This window comes from Thalassophryne amazonica, chromosome 16, assembly GCF_902500255.1.
Source record: "Thalassophryne amazonica chromosome 16, fThaAma1.1, whole genome shotgun sequence".
In the NCBI taxonomy this organism is placed as follows: Eukaryota; Metazoa; Chordata; class Actinopteri; order Batrachoidiformes; family Batrachoididae; genus Thalassophryne; species Thalassophryne amazonica.
Window position 1 is genome coordinate 5649530 of NC_047118.1, and position 19320 is coordinate 5668849.

General features: G+C 40.1%; 1 protein-coding gene and 1 long non-coding RNA gene across 2 annotated transcripts in view; both read left to right on the top strand.

Moving 5' to 3' along the window:
- The window catches only part of asic2 (acid-sensing (proton-gated) ion channel 2), a 1153097-nt gene that overhangs the window by 272694 nt on the left and 861083 nt on the right, over positions 1-19320 (top strand). The gene's annotated exons all lie outside the window — the stretch shown is intronic.
- LOC117527344 lies at positions 415-16608 on the top strand. Its single transcript, XR_004565504.1, has 3 exons — positions 415-494; positions 13178-13183; positions 16596-16608. It is a non-coding gene; the product is annotated as an uncharacterized LOC117527344 (long non-coding RNA).

Here is a 19320-nt window from a genome sequence, read left to right on the forward strand (position 1 = left end):
TTTTATTATCTGTGATGACATCAGTGGAAGTTGAGAGATGCAGCTCCTGGACATCATTCTGTAAGTCTGTGAGTGGTTGTTCACACTTTTCTTCTTGTTTTCTTAATTATAAATAATTATGTATTTTATTTTTATTATTTACAGTGCTTTTACTGTCTAAAGTCACAGCCTCTTTCACACAATAACAGTATCATAGTCCACATCTGTCATGAGCACTGTGTGTGCAAACATGTCATCATTTCATCTGTGAGAGTGCCGTGTGGCTGTGTTCCATGTCAGAGGCTCTCACACGGTATGCTTCGGACTGCTCGGGATTTCTGGCTGTATTTTTGCCACAATTCTGGACAGTATTAAGCAGACAGTCAGCCACCATGCGCACATGTATTGGGAGGACCAATTCAGTGAGATTCCTCACACGATTTTGTGTCTCCACCTACTCTCCACCAGTCACAGCCCAGTGAGGTACTAGCCTTAGGAACAGTCAGATGAGGAATGTCCCTTGCATCAAGAGTAAACATCAGCTACAACATTTTGCCCATCTAGCATGCTTCTCTTGGCATGATCCAGCATGCAGGTACATCATTATTTAAATCCAGCAACTGAATAATGGTAAGGACTTGCCCATTTTTCTTCTCCCTGGTGCAAGTAGATGGCTAATTTTGAGAAATGGAGAGGGATCAGTTGTCTGTTTCGATGGAAGCAAAACAGGACCTAGGGTGCATATATATGTGGTTATATTTGTTCCACCTTTGTGAGCACACAGTTGCACTTTTGCAAAAGGTGTAAATTATGTATGAAGAAATAATGTTAATCTGGGCAAAAAGAATTATGTCCTGTGCATTATCAACTCTGTCTGCACACTTGCTCAACCTCTGCTCTGTGCAAGAAGAGGCAGTTGCACTGCTCTCTCAACATATCTGGTTTGTGTTTTCTCAAATCTGCCTGCAGGTTCACTGAATTTGATACAGTGTTACAGTGTGCCAGCAAACCAGACAATCACAGACCTGGACAAAGCAGTCCGATTAGCTGTTTTGTGTCCAATCTGGTAACAGAACTTTTTCCTCAAACAAGGGATGTTGTTGGGAAGTAAAGTCCATGTTATAATGATTGACAGTAATAGATGCAAATAATGCTAATACTGAAAGCAAAAGCACCAAGACACTGGGACAGGACAATAACACATGAAATCACTAAAATATGCAAAATATTTTATTGAGTTCAACTCACGTTGTCACAAAAATTCCAAGTTAAAGAGCTGATAATATTGAAAAAAAGGTGTGACTCCAGTGTGACTTATACTCCAGTACCACTTAGATATGGGTTTTTCATCTTCTGGAAGCATTGCTAAACAGATGCAACTTATACTACTGAAAATATGGTAATGGAAAATACTTTTAAAATCATGGGAAAACACCAGAAATGTTCTTATAGGGAGCTGTAACAATAATAATCACAACAACAACAAAAACAATCATAATAATAATAGTAATAATTAATAATAAATATAATGCAATGCCCTCTAACGGATGAGCAATGCCCTCTAACGGATGAGCATGTAATCAATGAAAGCGTGTGTAGAAATAATGTGATCTTTTCACCCATTAGAATTGGTCTAGGTTAGTCATCTTTGAACTTGTCCAAGGTCTGTGTCCCATAAATGTTCCCTGTGAATTTGAAGACCCTGGCAGTAATAGGACTGGACCTTTGGTGAGCACAGGCAGTTGAAGGGATGGACGTGGCCTCGGGTAATAATACCTCTGAATATGCTTCAGTTTCCTCTTGATGTTGCCTGATAACTGACTGGATACACAACAGGCAATCACATTGCTTCCTTTACGTCTGTAATTGGCTGGTTCTGTGGAACAACGTAGTGCTTTGCCAAGGTGAGAGAGTGAGCAGGCTAAATTATGCATACACAGGACATATTTCTCTTGAGACAGATGACTATTTTCTTTTCAAAATATAATTTATGCACTGGTGAAAGTTCCACTGTGCACTCACAGAGGTAGTGCAAATTTAATCTCATGCTTTCTTTGTGTGGTGGATGTGGCGCGTTCTCCTGACCTGACCTGGACAGGCGCCGTTGCTAACATTAAATGCATAGCTGTGGTCACGTACACATGTTTTTACTGAGCTCCATTAGTAATTCCATCTGTACGAGTGAGGATTAAATTTACTTTGTCATAACTTCCTGTGAGGTGTCTGTCTTAACATTTATCTTCCAATTTACGCCAGAGCTCGTCTTTATCCTCCCGCTACTCCCTTCTTCATCATTCATGAAGCAGAGAAGGGTGGCACGGGGGACTTTGGCTCACTCTTCTCTCCTGGACAGATACCTTGTGGGGATTTCACGCCAGTGTTGCTGAGGAGTGGAATTCCTTGCATTTCCATGTTTTCCTTTAATCTCCTTCTCACAGCTCCAGTCACCTACAGCTCTGGAAAGCCACAAATACTTCCATTCCCATGGTGCCCCTCTGTTTGCCTTGCTGAAAGGCATTGAGCAAACAGATGCATGGTGAGGAATTTTAATCAGGGTGAGGATGAGTCAAGCTCATTTCAACTTGGTCACACCAAGTGGCTTCAGAAAAATAACAAGTGATGACACCAAATAACCCATAATTCCAAAATATACAGCAGCAATCCCTCGGAGGATGAATGTTGTTTTCCCTCGGGTTTCTTCTTCCACAGTTTCTCTCTATTTCATTTGGTCTGTCTTCTCCTCCTGCCATACTGCATTGAGTTATATGGCACAGTAAAAAGGAAGTGAGCAAAGCCACCACCAAAAGACCCAGGAGATGGATTACCAATTTCCAGAATGAGATTTGAACCACCAAAACCCCAGGAGATGAACTACCAAGATCCAGAATGAAATTTGAACCACCAATACTCCAAGAGATGAACTACCAAGATCCAGAATGAGATTTGAACCACCAAAACTCCAAGAGATGAACTACCAAGATCCAGAATGAGATCTGAACCACCAAAACTCCAAGAGATGAACTACCAAGATCCAGAATGAGATCTGAACCACCAAAACTCCAAGAGATGAACTACCAAGATCCAGAATGAGATTTGAACCACCGAAACCCCAAGAGATGAACTACCAAGATCCAGAATGAGACTTGAAACACCAAAACCCAAAGAGATGAACTACCAATATCCAGAATGAGATTTGAGCCACCAAAACCCCAAGAGATGAACTACCAATATCCAGAATGAGATTTGAACCACCAAAACCCCAAGAGATGAACTACCAATATCCAGAATGAGACTTGAACCACCGAAACCCCAAGAGATGAACTACCAAGATCCAGAATGAGACTTGAAACACCGAAACCCAAAGAGATGAACTACCAAGATCCAGAATGAGATTTGAACCACCAAAACCCCAAGAGATGAACTACCAATATCCAGAATGAGACTTGAACCACCGAAACCCCAAGAGATGAACTACCAATATCCAGAATGAGATTTGAACCACCAAAACCCCAAGAGATGAACTACCAATATCCAGAATGAGATCTGAACCACCAAAACTCCAAGAGATGAACTACCAATTTCCAGAATGAGATTTGAACCACCAAAACCCCAGGAGATGAACTACCAAGATCCAGAATGAGATTTGAACCACCGAAACTCCAAGAGATGAACTACCAAGATCCAGAATGAGATCTGAACCACCAAAACTCCAAGAGATGAACTACCAATATCCAGAATGAGATCTGAACCACCAAAACTCCAAGAGATGAACTACCAATTTCCAGAATGAGATTTGAACCACCAAAACCCCAAGAGATGAACTACCAAGATCCAGAATGAGATCTGAACCACCAAAACTCAAAGAGATGAACTACCAAGATCCAGAATGAGATCTGAACCACCAAAACCCCAAGATATGAACTACCAAGATCCAGAATGAGATCTGAACCACCGAAACCCCAAGAGATGAACTACCAAGATCCAGAATGAGACTTGAAACCCCAAAACCCCAAGAGATGAACTACCAATATCCAGAATGAGATTTGAACCACTGAAACCCCAAGAGATGAACTACCAATATCCAGAATGAGACTTGAACCACCGAAACCCCAAGAGATGAACTACCAATATCCAGAATGAGATCTGAACCACCAAAACTCCAAGAGATGAACTACCAATTTCCAGAATGAGATTTGAACCACCGAAACCCCAGGAGATGAACTACCAAGATCCAGAATGAGATTTGAACCACCGAAACTCCAAGAGATGAACTACCAAGATCCAGAATGAGATCTGAACCACCAAAACTCCAAGAGATGAACTACCAATATCCAGAATGAGATCTGAACCACCAAAACTCCAAGAGATGAACTACCAATTTCCAGAATGAGATTTGAACCACCAAAACCCCAAGAGATGAACTACCAAGATCCAGAATGAGATTTGAACCACCAAAACCCCAAGAGATGAACTACCAATATCCAGAATGAGATTTGAACCACCAAAACCCCAAGAGATGAACTACCAATATCCAGAATGAGATTTGAACCACCGAAACCCCAAGAGATGAACTACCAACATCCAGAATGAGACTTGAACCATCAAAACCCCGAGATGAACTACCAATATCCAGAATGAGATTTGAACCACCAAAACCCCAAGAGATGAACTACCAATATCCAGAATGAGATTTGAACCACCAAAACCCCAAGAGATGAACTACCAATATCCAGAATGAGATTTGAACCACCAAAACCCCAAGAGATGAACTACCAATATCCAGAATGAGATTTGAACCACCGAAACCCCAAGAGATGAACTACCAATATCTTTGATGAGACTGTGATGGTTTAAATAAGGAGCAAACAAATTAGGGTGATGTGAAGCAGGTGCGTGGAAGTCTCTGGAAGGGGGCGTGACCGGGGGAGCCAAAGGTTGTGCAGAGCACAAGATAGTGAAGGAAAGAAAGCACAGAGTGGAGTGAAGTAAGAGACAAAGACGTGAGCTGGAGCAAGAGTGGGAGTGAAGGAAAACACAAAGCAGTCATAAACAAGGTGGGAAACAAAGACGTGGCAGGTGCTGTGATGTGAACATAATAAGCTGGGTGTGAGGAATAAACTAACACCAAATGTGGAACTTCAAAAACAAGAGCTGAAATCAAACATGAGCATGAGAACAAAAGCAACTAGAACTGATCAGGGAATCAATACAAAAGCAAAATTAAACAGGAACAGACTAATAAACAGAATACAAAACCCAATATAAAAGTACAACAGAAAACAACAGCCAACATACAGAAGAAAGCTAAATGATAAACAATGAAAACACAACAAGTGGCTCAACAGAACTAGAACAGAACTGGACAAGTGATAAGAAAAACATGACAGAGTAACTCATGATGAAAATAATAACTAATACATCAAAGCTGGGGCCAGAGGTGAGCCAAAAGGGGAAGCAAAATAAGGACTAAGACCTAGACCCATGCTGGGCATGACACTACCAATGTGAACCTGTATGAATGAGGAGGTGAGAACCACAAAACACGTCCTGTGTTGAGAACCACAGGATCCTTGATTCCAACCCCCATCAGACTGGAAAATCACCAAGGGTCCTTAATCCCCAAGGTGCTCCCAGTGTGTAGTGAGAGTGCTTTGCATGGTAAGACCCTGACATCGCTGTATTTGTGAATGGGTGAATGCTAGGCATCATTGTAAAGCCCTTTGACTTTCTGATTCAGATGGAAAAGCACTGTATAAATGCAATCCATTTAATCACTTTCCTTCTTTTCAGACCACATAACTTTGGTGAATCACTCAAAAACCTGACACTTTCTGTGCTCGCCAGTGCTCTCGTCTTTACTGCAAACTGTCACATGGCGATTTTCGCCCAAAAATCAGAGTGCATTACGGGAACATTAAGGTAGAATTGTGGTAATGCGAAGCCCGGATATCCCCAGATACTTTAGCATGAAGCAGATGAGAGTGTGTGATTCCACCTGGGTGGGACGCTAGTCCAGTGTAGGTTACATCCCCAGCCAAAGGTGAGTAGTGATGGACTGGTGTCCCATCCAAAGGGGAGCCGCACATTCTCCGCACAATATCCAGGCATAAGTGCCAGACTGGTGTGCCTCAGGGCCTGTTTAGGACTTACTATGTCTTTTTATGAGGCCAGTACCTTGAATCCCATCCAACGGGATACTTAAAATATAATCCCCTGCATGTTGTCATATTCAGGGATAAGCGCCAGCCCAACAAGCCGCCATGCACTCTGTCTCATTCTCTGAACATGTTACATGACATTAATAACAGAGTGGAAAGGAAGTGTGCAAACCCATCAGTGAATACCACTGCACCTCCAGATGGAGACTGTTGAGTTGCTTCAGTACAAATCGCTTGTAGGTCTTTTCTCATTTCACACTCGTGCACTCGGCACATAGAGTGATGATTATAACCATGTTTTGCAGCCACACAGACAATCATTTATGCTTTGGATGTTCTGTATAAAGGTAAGTTAAGTGAATAAATTTTCTCTGCAGCTATGTTTTTTTATTCCTCCAGTTTTTACTGCATATGTCATACTTTTGGAGATTTTCTGTGATTTTATGTTTTATTTTAGACATATTGTCTAAGTTTGCCAGCCTTTTATCAATGTTTCTACCAATGGTGGCTGGTAATATTGATTTTTAAGAGGGTGCACCTTCACTCTTTTATGAAGTGAGTTTTGCTACAGGGCTAGTATTTGAAGCCAAATACAGTAGCCTTGCTTACTCACTCTCTCTCACATATACTCACTCTCTCTCTCAGACACACTCACTGAGTCATACACTCTCACACACACACACACACACACACACACACACACACACACACACACACACACACACACACACACACACACACACACACACACACACACACACACACACACACACACACACACACACACACACAATGAGGCTGATACCTTGTTGAATACTGTGGCACCTCTTTTGACTCATGCAATTCAGTTCAATTTAATCAACTTATAACGTGCCAAATCACAACGAAAGCCACCTCAAGGTGCCTCACACATAACAATATAAAAATATAAATAAAATTTATAATAAATAAGTAAAAAAAATCAAATAATAATTAAAAACAAGCAAAATAATAAAACAGATAAAAAATAAAAGCTATTCATAAGAAAGAGAATAAAAATAGGTTTTAAGTCTTGACTTAAAAATGTTCACGGACTCCGACTGCCTCATGGTTGCAGGAAGACCATGCCACAGAGCAGGTGCACAATAACAAAAGCTCTTAGACCCACTGTCTTCTTCTTCACCCTTGGAACGCAGAGTAGTCCCGCATCCTGTGACCGCAAAACCCGGGTCGGCACATAGGGTTTCACCAGATCAGCCAGATAAGACAGCGCCAGTCCATGAACGGCTTTATAAGTCAATAATAAAACCTTAAAATCTGCTCTCACAGAGACAGAAAGCCAGTGTAAAGATGCCAAAATGGGTGTGATATGTTCAAACCTTCTGCTTTGTGTCCTGCAAATATTCTTAGCAATGCACTCAAACATTCTGCTTTGTGTCCTGCAAATATTCTTAGCAATGCACTCAAACATTCACGAGTGTGTTGCCTGTGGGGATCCACGGGCTGTAGATTGGGTAATATTTTTAAAATAGGTAGCTGACATTTTTCAATGGTAATAATTAAGCAAAGCTTGTATAATGAGTTGGAATGGGTTGTGAGTCCAGAATGATTTTAGAACCTTAGACCTCAACAATTTTTAGAAGAACTCAACCCTTTTATTTTCTGTTAATTATGTAATTTTTTTCTTAATTTTCTGTCTTAGTGTATTTATAAATTATTTAGGTTCTTGTTATCATATGCACAGTATGATTATTATTAAAATATTTTATTATTACTTCTATTTGGTAATTAGATTTTTAAATGCTCAACAATGGAAATAAGTATTTTTACTTTCTTGTGTCATCCATGTATTTTTACGTATTAACAATTATATTATGTACTTACAGTGAATTTAGTAAATAAAATCTCATGCTCATGCTTTTAACATAAAGATGATTTATCACCCCCTGCTAGAATGGCGTGTTAGTCCAGAATGTAATTAGCAAAGTTAGCTAATAGCCGTAGTTTCTCCTAAAATAATCGTCCTATCAACATTCTGTTTTGGCGCCATTCATTCTTGACCCAAAATACATACACACACGAAACAGCAAATGTCAGCTGTCCCACGCAAACACACAACCCTTTTTGTTTTTTATGCATTCTGCTGCAAGCAGGTGCTTTTAATTTTTACACATGCAGTAACAGAGACAGTGGCAGAAGACACTGGTGTTGGGCGTAGTGAGCAGAGCTGTGTTAACCTCTGCAAGCCTCTCATCTGGGACTCTGTCAGAGAGCTTTGAGAGTCAGGTCCGAAGGTTGGCTGAATCTAATCAAGCTCAAATGTCAAGGGTGGATGGCTTCAACTGACATTGCTTTGAGTCTTATCACTGGGTTGGTGCCTTTCAATCTCCAGCTGTGACAGTCGCTTACTTCTAGTGAAGGCTGAACAGGCCTGTTGTGGATTTTGCAAGTTCTGTGTCTGCTTACATCATTCTGAACGGCCTCATAGACAGAAAGATGTATTAATGATATTTAAGACAAAAGCATAACCATGATGGATAAGTAAGCGCTGTATCGGCCGTGTAGTCCACTGATGCTGGTGTTTAACCCAGATACCTCAGTGGCTGAGAGTCTTTTACTTATCTAGAGGGGTGCAAGTCTGATCCAGGTTACTTCAGCATACAAAGCCATTTCCAGCTTCGTGGACTGATGTACTGTTTACTCCAAGGAAGCAGAGGAGTAACATGACTATGAATCAAACCCAGGACTACATATTGGTAGCCGAACTCTTTATCTCACTGAGCTACCTGCTCTACATTGGTCCTCACGACAAAGTCATGAAGGAATTACGTTAAAGTTTGAGATGTAATTTGTCTCTGCAAGTGATAACATGTCTTTACAAGAATTAACTTCTCCTTGATGGAGTAATCGAGTTTCTCCACCTTCTTCAGGGACACAGTTGCCCAGCAAACTGCTGGGTGTGGAAGATGTTAATTCCACTCTGTGTTCATTGGTAATTGAATTCATTACGATGACACCAGGCTTAATTGGCTGTTATTTTAATGTCATGTTTGTAATTAAGAATTCCTTCAGGCAGAGTCATTGAGAGTGTGAAGGGCTGATGTACCCTAGTATGAATCAGTTCCAACTTACTGCAGCAGCTTTGACATGAAATGCACTGATGTCATTGTCATTGTAATGAATAGATAGGAAAAGTATAGACTTCTTTGTGTCTGTGTTCTACTTTACATTTCTTCTGAAAGGGAAAACTGCATAGCAGGCTGGAATTATTCAAAGGATGTTGGGGATTTGACAAAGCAAGCATGTGTCTGAACAACATAATATATATAAAATACACACACACACACATACTGTATCTGCTGCTGATGTCACGTTTATTCCTCCTACAGCCATGAATGTGTTGCTCACATCTGCAAACAGTAGCCTCAGTGGAAGAGGCTCGTACTATTTATAATTGACCCAGCATGCTCACTGGCTGACACTGGGGAATTGGGTCTCTTACGCCTCTGTGTTTTGTCTCATAAATTGTTGTTACACCTTCAGAGTTACATCTGTTTGTTTTTGCCTGTCTGCATCTGCATGCTCCCAATTCGGTTTGATGGGGAAGTTGGAGAATGGAAAATTTTGAAACAACAAAAAACACTAAATGGAGTATGGTGTCTCTGCAGAGCCGGAGCCTGTTTGTTTACGGCTGCACTTTAAGGCCGCATGCTTCTTCTGCTGACATTGATTCAGAACATTGTTTATAGACAGTGCCACCTAAAGTGCAAAACTTTGGTTTCCACTGTGCTTGCTTAGCCTGTTTTTGCATGCTAATATCTATCTCTGTGTCCATCCCTCAGGAGGCTCTGAGATGAGTCTGAGGAGCTACTTCAGTGATGTCCACATAACTTGATGCTCTTCCGGAATTTTGGATCAGTGTGTATGTGTGTTTTAAGCTTTTATTTTGGTTTAATAATGTAAAAATAATTCTAAAGATCTGCCTCCAGTGTTGTCTTTATCACCTTGTTCAAAACTTTCAAACTGTCCTGTTGTAGATCGAGAGAACAGTGACCACACCATATGATTACATTATTAATTTCCCTGATTATAACATTATATTGCTACACATTTTGTCCCAATGCATGAAAAAAGTTTTTTGTTTATTTTTTAATTTTTTAATTTTTTTTAAATAAGTAATATTTTTGGGTGGAATAAACCTTTAAAAGGTTAACGTTTTAAAACTTTTTGAGTACATTTAACCTTTACAGTTATAGGTAGGACCTGAAGTACTACATTTTGTGCAATACTATGTGGTCCTGAAAGTGCAGCCTTATAGACTCTAGAGACACACTAACTGATTTACTTATGTAAGTATATTTGGAGTGAAATCAAATTTGAAAATAGCAAGTCACGTTCTTGAATCACAGGTAGGTGGAGCAGTCTCTAAAGAAATGCTCTGAATCAACATCAGTAGAAGAAGCAGCATGCGGCCTGAGAATGCAGCCGTACATGTGCAGCCGTAAGTGAACAGCCTCCAGCTCTGCAGACACATACTATTGACTAAATGGAGAACCACATATTTGTACTCGTGAACAATAAAACACACAGAACCTTTTTAAAATATAAAGCACTGAACTGTTAAAAAAAAAAAAAACCCGACACACCTGATAATATGTGGACTGGCCCTCTGTATTCACTTTGCTTTTATAATATAGCCATAATTCCTATCAACTTGGAACTCACTATGTTTAAAGGATGAACTAATTAAGCCCCGGTCACACGACTCTAATGAAGGACACCAAAGCCAAAATGAAACAAGAAATCTGGACTTATGTTGACATAGTTTAACCGTCATCCAGCTTCGTTCCTGTAGCTGGCGCTTAGTCAGAATTTTCAAACTGTTAAAAAATGTGAATGAATCTTGACGACAACCTCAAATTGTCCGTATTTCATTTTGCTTTCTGTTTTGACAGTTCCTCGACGTGTTGACCAAATTTGCATTTATTATATATATCATGTGAAAGAGCATTTAAATACCAACATTTTTAGTGGTAGTTTGTTGCTGTTGACCTTCAGGGTGTGGAGATATTAAATGTATTTATAATATTTTATATATATATATATAGGAATGGATTGGTAAAACTTGCATTTTCATTTTTCATTCTTTCTTCTGAGTTACATCTCGTCAGAATCTAATTTCAGGTTCAGATGCACTGTGTGCAATAACACGCATTGACAGACAGTGATATGCCGTGTTTTCGAATAGGTTGCGCAATATTCATGACTAGTTCACACGTGTGCCAGAAATTTTGAACATTTCAAAAAAAAAAATTGCACAGTGACACACAGCCACACACAGTTGACATCGTGTTTACTCACTGGCATGCAAGATTGCTTAGCAGTATGGAGATTAAATTTGTGCAAGTGTCAAGGTGCCTTGAGTCATTACATAGTGAGGCATCACAACATTGACCTTGAGATGTCCAACAATGAGCCAAGAGTCAAAGAAATTTATTGTGAAGTGTGGCCAGAATCAGGGTAATATGGTCAGATTTCCTGATCCTGGATACAATTTGAGCAGCACCATTCTGAAGCAATTATAGACTTCTGATTTTAGTGTGTGACAAGCCAGAAACACATTATAGTGCTGTTGTCAATTCTTGTTGAAACAATAACATACACCAGTGTCTGTGCATCAACCATAGACAGTACTGAATGAATCTTTGCAATACTGCACAAATGCAAGAAACCATTGTTTTGTCTCTATTGAGACAAAGTGAGAACTTGACTTCCACAATCTGCCAGACGCGCATCCTCTCAATATGAGCACCAATCTACCGCGTGCTGGGTAATCGGGAGAGTCGGGAGTTTTCCTGGTGGGCTGGTCCAACCTGGGGCCGTTGTGAGGGGGTGTTAACATATGCATACATATATGACCACCACTAACTGTTAGGCTACACAGCAAGACACTTGGGCTGCTGTATCTTAAAGAGAAGACATTGTTATAAATGTTTTACAATCATGAAAATTCACAAGAAAATAACTTAAGACTGCTTCTTTTGCAATGCTGTTATCTTTTCCAAAGCCTAAGGTAGGGACATACCATTACACGATTAACACCCCTATGCATTCATTACAGTTAGTTCAGTCCAATCAGGCCCTATGCGCCCAGATGGGACTTGCGCTACTAGCAAGTATAGGAGGAGTGACCCGTGAGTGAAAAGATGGACAGAAAATAGCCAGGTGGAGCTGAAAAAGCTAGATTAAGAAAAAAGAAACGCTATGGAGGAAGATGCTGCCAAGTGTGCACAGCTCACAGATATTTTTTCAAGAAGACAGAGCGAAGAGGGAAATGGTAAATAGGGCCGGGCAGAACAGGCTATATGCCTGTTCATGCCAGGATGTCAGTTGTATCAACATTTGTAGTCCAGTACCACCTCTTCCAGCTACTTACAGACTTCACTGACTTGGCTGGGCAGACACTGTACGATATTTTCAATCATTGTACTTGGCTCCAGCTCAAACTGTGCGACAAAACAGCAGGGTTTAAAGGTTCCGAGCGCACGATTCATGTTCTCACACTGTACGGCCCGATGCTCTGATGCGATCTGACTGCTCACATTGTACGTTCAAAAATCACACGTCGGGGTCGCGTTTCTTCTTTTAAAAAAAATTATTTCATGCCTATCAGCCCGTACAGTGAGTGAAATCAGGTGGGGAGACTGAACGTATATGCGCACACACACAGCAGACAACAACATGATTCATGAGAGAACAGTAAAAAAAGAAAACATAAACATTCATAACAGGTGTTGCTACTTACACTGTTGTATAAATAAACTATATTTCATACGGAGTCTTACAGCTGTGCAAGGTGCAGCAACTTATTCCCTCATCTGTCGTAAATCCTGTTGTGTGTCTGTCTGTGTGTGTGTGTGTGTGTGCGCGCGCGTGCATATATGTTCAGTCTCCCCCCACCTGATTCCACTCACTGTGTGCGCTGATAGGCATGAACTTTAATATGATATTAGGTTATTGCGAGGGAACGCAAAAAAAAAAAACACAAGACTTTATGTGAGATCACTGTTTGCTCTGTCCGGTGTTTGCACATGCACAGTGCGTGACGTAATCAGCGCGTAGATGCTTGTAGCGCTGCTTCAACAGCGCGGAACCCTCACGAGTCATGACGGCCAACCAAAATATCAAACAGGTTTGATCTTCATCCGACCATATGATTCCCCATCAGGAGGTGATTGTGAGATGTTAAACGCAGCTCGTTACTCCGTGTAGACTGCACGACGCAGGACGCACGATTAAGCTGAAACTCGGGGCGATCCAAAAAATTCTCGCACAAGTGAAAAATCAGCTGAAAAAGGGCCAAAAATCGCACAGTGTAAGCCCAGCCTTAGGTGGTGCACTGGTGAGTTAACAATACCATTCTTGTAACTAGCTTTTTCTTTCTATTATAAGCCACCCAATTTTCACAGTCAATCAGCACATAAATGCTGGATTTAAATGCCACAGCAGAACTCTTATTATCTCTGTGCGCTGGCGGTTTGTGGGCCGGTTGGATATGAATCTCCCGGGCTGAAAAATGTTCCCAGCACGCCCCTGGCACCAATTATATATTCAGGTCACAAAACAGTAGACATTTTCACTGCTTTTTGATTTGCAAGTGTTGTCTAATCAGTTATTTGGCTCTGTCCCGATTGACTCGCTTCCCTGGCTTTTGATGACTTGATAAGCACACACCATGATAACACATGGTGTCACTTTGGCAGATCCGCATTAACTTTTATCATATTCATTCATCGTTTTTAGGCTGTATCAGTACTGACAGGCTGGTGTAAGAGTTCAGCAGAAGCCAAATATCACTGCAGTGATGATTATCATTCTAAGTGGAGTCAGAGTGTGGCTCCAGGTGCCATGTTCTTCATGCATGGCCCACTTTGACCGTTTGACATTTTGGCACTGAGTCTTGCTCTAACAGCTCACATGCTCCCATTACCAACTGACTGAAGCATGTGCAAATTCATCATCTACTGGCATTGCATCACCCTCCCCCTCTGCAAACGTCAGCCATCTCGACTCTCCCTCTTCCTACATCTTTCTTTTATGTCTTTCACCAATTTCCTCTTCAGACATAAAAAAAACAGCCTAATCATCCAGTCTGTCTTGATATCACTTAAACCTTTACTGTGTTCATCCTGTACATCCTGTAATTTTATGGAAATGAATGCAGATCTTTTTTGTTGTTGTTGTTAGTGAACTTGAGTGTTTAAAATCATGTGTAACATTTTCACTGTACATGCAAGATGCTTTGAAATGTGGGTGTGCTGGCGCTGTGCACACTGGGCACCTTGGAGCTTGTTGTTCATTGTAGCTGTCTTCTCCGCCATTGATACCAAAATTCCACGTTATAGACCAAACAGTATTTTCTTGATTTTGTTATAGCTTAAGAAATTCCCCTTTTAAGGTCCTTTATTCTAGCATAATGCCCATGTTTTGCATATCAAAATGTTCAGAACAATGTCAGAATTTTGAATGTAAGACAAATATTTGTCTGAAAAAAGTTTTATAAAAAGACATATGTTGAAAGTTGACCAGGTCACATGAAAGCAACATTAGGTCTCTGAGGGTTATTAAAACCAGAGCAGGAGAGACTAAAGGTGAAAGACAAAAATGTTCAATGAAAAAGGCACAAACCTTTGTGAATCGATATTTTTCAGTGCCAGCTTTTCCTGACTCACTATCTCATCACCTTTTTTCTCAGACACAGGTAAAATTTCATGCTATAAAATATTTGGTAAAAGTGAATTGAAAACAACCATTAAAGGGAAGAAGAATGAACTCCTACGGCTGCTGCAGTGTTTCACCTCAGGGAGCTTTGGTGACTGTTGCCTGCTGTTGGTACTGGCGGGTTTGCAGTATACCATTAATTTGCTTGAAATCCTTGTGTCTGATTTGTGTCGTTTAAAGGAAAGGACAGACACCACTTTGATTGGTTGATATTATCTTCAGACTACAGCCCGCCCATGCCTAATGAACATGATAATTTTAAATAGAAACCGCAAACTTGGACTCACTCCAAATGGAAGTGGGAAGTGGGGGCATGTCCAACTGTGTTACTTGTTAAAGTTTTTTAAAGGGGATTTTAAAAAGTAAAAAAGTGGTGTCCCACTACACAGAAGAAAAAAAAAATATATAGATGCTAAATTACACTGTAAAATGACCCAGTGATGTTCAGTCGTCCCCACTGAGAGCAACAGTGGGTGCATGTTGTAAAGTTGTGGCTTTTGCAGTCCTCTCCTTTATGGTGTGTTGTGAGGGAATCTCATACATGCCGTCATTTGTTGTGATTCTCAAAATGTGTCTCAGACCGACATCTTCCACAACACTAATCGGCCTGCAGTCTGTAGCAATCCATTTTGCTGTCACATTTGTGAGCTTCTCTTGTCTTTGTTTATCAATAAGTCTCCTACACGCTGCATCTAACGTAGTCTGCCAAAGCCTCGCGTCGCAGTGTGTTTCTTTGAATGATTTGCTGTTATCAGCTGTGTGTGCTGCATTTAGGTGATATTTAAGACTCGAAGTATTCTGCTGAAAAAAAAAAAAACATAAAACAAACAACAAAAAAAAAACTGCTTTAACTGTGCTTCACAATTTACACAGCATATAATTTGAGCAAGCAGTAAACAGCAGTGTGCAAAGCGGTTGAATTTAGTCAATTAATCATGGGTATGTTTCCACACACGCACACACAGACACACACACACACACACACACACACACACACACACACACACACACACACACACACACACACACACACTCACACACACACACACACACACACACACACACAAAACATGTTTAACAGACTGATCTGTCATTTCCTTAAAGAGTTGCGTGTACTTGCACCTGGCACACTGCTATTTAGATGGTGAACACGATTTGCTAATTTATGTAATGATTTTATTTATTTATTTATTTTGCTTTTAATGCTTAAAAGACAATACAATTTTGCACCTGAGAAGAGCTGTACTTGCATGTTTGAGGTATTATTTTGTAATTGATACACTATTTATCAAAATATCTACGTCACTCAGAACAGAACCATTATAAGTATGTAACTGAGTAAGTTATGCCATTTTCTGTTGGGGTTTTTTTTTCATATTTTATTTGTTAATGTTAATTCTGCATTGCAGGTTGCAGTTGTCAGTCATTTTTCAGGTTCTACTCTGCATTAATAAACTCTAGAATATCTTGGACTTGAGTAGTTTAAACAGCTGGTGCTGCTGAAGGAGGCTTGTGGTGTTCAAAAGTAATTCTTATGGTCAGGTTCTCAGCATTTGTGCTGAGGCAGAATTTGGCTTGTGTGGCTCTCATTTACCACTGCAGTCATTAGGTTGCAAACTGCCTGTGAACACCTGAGTGATCAGTACAAAGTCCTTCTCCAGTTTATACTTTATATCTGATTCCAAATTTAGTCTCAAGTGAATTCTGAAGACACACTGAGATGGCAAACGTCCTCCTCTCTGCTCCCTTGAGCACGTTAATGTGTGTGTTATGTCACATTGACCTCCGCCTCCACAAGTTCCACAAAAAAAGAAAGAAAAAGTCATCTCTTCTAGTTAACTAAAGTTATTTTTTTATACAATGTGTGATATATACAGTAGTGTTCAGAATAATGTATGGGGAGGTGATGGTCTAGTGGCTAAGGTGTTGGGCTTGAGTCCAGAAGATCATGGGTTCAAATCCCCACCTGACTGGAAAATCACTAAGGGCGCTTGGGGAAGGCCTTTAATCCCCTATTGCTCCCGGTGTGTAGTGAGCACCTTGTATGGTAGCACCCTGACATCGGGGTGAATGTGAGGCATAATTGTAAAGCGCTTTGAGTATCTGAATCAGATGGAAAAGCGCTATACAAATGCAGTCCATTTAATAATAGTAGTGCTATGTGACTAAAAAGATTAATCCAGGTTTTGAGTATATTTGTTGTTACATGGGAAACAAGGTACCAGTAGATTCAGTAGATTCTCACAAATCCAACAAGACCAAGCATTCATGATATGCACACTCTTAAGGCTATGAAATTGGGCTATTAGTTAAAAAAGTAGAAAAGGGGGTGTTCACAATAATAGTAGTATCTGCTGTTGACACTACAAACTCAAAACTATTATGTTCAAACTGCTTTTTTTAGCAATCCTGTGAATCACTAAACTAGTATTATTTGTATAACCACAGTTTTTCATGATTTCTTCACATCGGCAAGGCATTAATTTTGTTGGTTTGGAACCAAGATTTTGCTCATTTACTAGTGTGCTTGGGGTCATTGTCTTGTTGAAACACCCATTTCAAGGGCATGACCTCTTCAGCATAAGGCAACATGACCTCTTCAAGTATTCTGACATATCCAAACTGATCCATGATACCTGGTATGTGATATATAGGCCCAACACCATAGTAGGAGAGGAGGAGGAGTTTGGGGGTCATCTCACAAACTGTCTGCGGCCCTTGGACCCAAAAAGAAAAATTTTACTCTCATTAGTTCCTAAAATATTCCTGCATTTCTCTTTAGGCCAGTTGATGTGTTCTTTGGCAAATTGTAACCTCTTCTGCACGTCTTTTATTTAACAGAGGCACTTTGCGGGGGATTCTTGTAAATAAATTAGCTTCACACAGGCGTCTTCTAACTGTCACAGCACTTACAGGTAACTCCAGACTGTCTTTGATCATCCTGGAGCTGATCAATGGGTGAGCCTTTGCCATTCTGGTTATTCTTCTATCCATTTTGATGGTTGTTTTCCGGTTTCTTCCACGCGTCTCTGGGTTTTTTTTTTTGTCCATTTTAAAGCATTGGAAATCATTGTAGATGAACAGCCTATAATTTTTTGCACCTGCGTATAAGTTTTCCCCTCTCCAATCAACTTTTTAATCAAACTACGCTGTTCTTCTGAACAATGTCTTGAACGTCCCATTTTCCTCAGACTTTCAAAGAGAAAAGCATGTTCAACAGGTGCTGGCTTCATCCTTAAATAGGGGACACCTGATTCACACCTGTTTGTTCCACAAAACTGACGAACTCACTGACTGAATGCCACACTGCTATTAATGTGAACACCCCCTTTTCTACTTTTTTTTTTACTAATAGCCCAGTTTCATAGCCTTAAGAGTGTGCATATCATGAATGCTTGGTCTTGTTGGATTTGTGAGAATCTACTGAATCTACTGGTACCTTGTTTCCCATGTAACAATAAGAAATATACTCAAAACCTGGATTAATCTTTTTAGTCACATAACACTACTATTATTCTGAACACTACTGTATGTGCTTAAATTTAGCAATTTAGCTTGACTGCAGCGTATGTGGGAACCTCTGTTGCAGAAAAAGTAAGTTAATGTTGAAGTGCGAAAACCTGCTCTTCCTTTTATGGCCACTTGAGAGTGACTCCAAAAGCGAGTGACTCCTCACAGAAACTCATGTTAAAATGTCCAACATTACACCAGAAAGAAACATTTACAACCTTGTACATAAAATAGGTTTTGGAGTCAATCTTGACACAGCATGAATTGTATTTTCTTCATTACTCATTCTTTTAAGCTATTTTAAGCCATAAATTTATCAATAATAAGGTTCATGGTTGCTTTAAATTACAGGGAGTGTGCCTGGATAAGGTGTGTCGAAGACTTAGCTACTATCAGGGCCCATTAGATGCTGTGGACAGACATAATTATCTTTTCTGAACATTTTATTACAAATGTCTGAAATAATAAGGCTTGTTGTGCAATTCGTTGTGCTAAGAAGCCTTATTAAAAACACAAGAAAAAAAAGAAAAAAAAAAGGTGCTCCACTATTTCTAACTTATAAAATTGTAGTATTATTTCATTTCAATGTCAGCACTGTTAGCACTATTTAGCAAGTACTCATAGCTAGGACACATTAGATCCACTGATGGTGTGTTGCTTACATAGACAAAATGCCAGTCATACATTTTAATACCCACACACACTATCCTTTATGAAAACCGCCTCCACAAAAAAATATGCCTGCTGGTGAAAATTAGGCTTCTGTATGTGACAATGAGACACAGGACATGTCCAGATGCAGCAGAAGAGGAGGAAATTTAGAAGTGTGTAATTGAGTTTCGGGACTATGATTGTTGGTAGTACTATATGACTGGTAAAGGGAAAGAGTTGACTGATATGATGGAGAGAAGAA